This window comes from Penaeus japonicus, unplaced genomic scaffold (genome assembly GCF_977035675.1).
Source record: "Penaeus japonicus unplaced genomic scaffold, GWHDUDI00000001_assembly GWHDUDI00000010, whole genome shotgun sequence".
Classification (NCBI taxonomy): domain Eukaryota; kingdom Metazoa; phylum Arthropoda; class Malacostraca; order Decapoda; family Penaeidae; genus Penaeus; species Penaeus japonicus.
Window position 1 is genome coordinate 30540916 of NW_028234412.1, and position 1533 is coordinate 30542448.

Consider the following 1533-nt stretch of genomic DNA (forward strand, 5'->3'; position numbering starts at 1 on the left):
CTCAGGGCATATATATTGTACACACTTAGACTAGTAGTATAAAGACCATATATACGTAATTATAAATTAATATACACAATTCCATACGTACAGCATGCATATATATACTGCATACGATTAACCGTAATACATCAAGGTGTTTAGAAAATGAATATAGATGCAGTTATGGCTATACGCAGTTATACCATGTAGAATCGAACGTAATACACACACACACACACACACACACACACACACACACATATAAATATATATATATATATATATATATATATATATATATATATATATATATATATATACATATACATATACATATACATATATATATGTATATATATATACATACATATATATAATATATATATGTATATATATACATATATATATATATATATATATATATATATATATATATATATATATATATATATATATATATATATATATATATATATAACGTGTTATAAACATAGGACGAATCATTACAAAAATTCCCAGACTCTGGATATCAGATGGCAGCACTTGGCTCAGGGCTGTAATTCTACAGAAATTCATACGTATTCGGTAAGCTGTGGTTCCTGTGGTATTTTTTCCGCAGGCATAAATTAAGGCTCAAAAGAAGTCATATGCGAAATAGAATTGAAAAAAAAATATATATATTGCAGGAGTACTATGTATAATTACTTTGTTGCAGTCAAATGACGAATGCATTTATCCATAATCAGTGAAAAGCATTATCATGATATTTTAGAATTTGCCCGAGTTTACGCTCTAATTAAACTAAACGAAGAAAACATTTGACGTCAACCAATCACAGCGCAGGGATGACAGCCAATGAAAGTGTGCGAAAAAAAAACAGTTGAAATTTTGAAAACAGCCCTGCTAACTGGCGCATTTTGGTATCAATACTCAAGACCAATTACTACACGACACTGATAACGCATTGAACTTTGTGGCTTAACAAAGGTACTGTTGTTTTGTATATTTACTATCACCTTATACCTTGATGACTTCGACAATTGGTAATACACTTTATGGATAGCAACTGGTGAATTGTTTACAAAATTCTGACTGGGAAGTTTTGGTCCGTTGGTTTATCTTTTGATGTTAATTAAGCTAGAGTCATGGGGGCTATCGCATCTTAGATAAACGTTAAACGAGTGTACCCATATGAGATAGATGAATGGTAGCATTATATATTGAGATTAGGTAATTGCCGGAATCGTGTAGGGTGTGGGTTCCACATAGACCTACATTATTTGAGTCCAGAAATGTAGAAACATAAAATTGTCAATCTTAACACGGAAAAAACTGGGATAATGCAGCATTTAATAAAACCCTACTTAGAAAATAAGATATTCCTTCACTTCTATGTACAGTTTCTCATGGCCAAAGATATAATCTTGATTAATAATGATCCTATTTGATCCCACATATCTAATTCCAAAGAACAAGACTTTTTGTAGACTTTACTGAATTGCTTGAATAAAAATCTTTTATTGAGGAAATGTACGGAACGATTTTATAGAT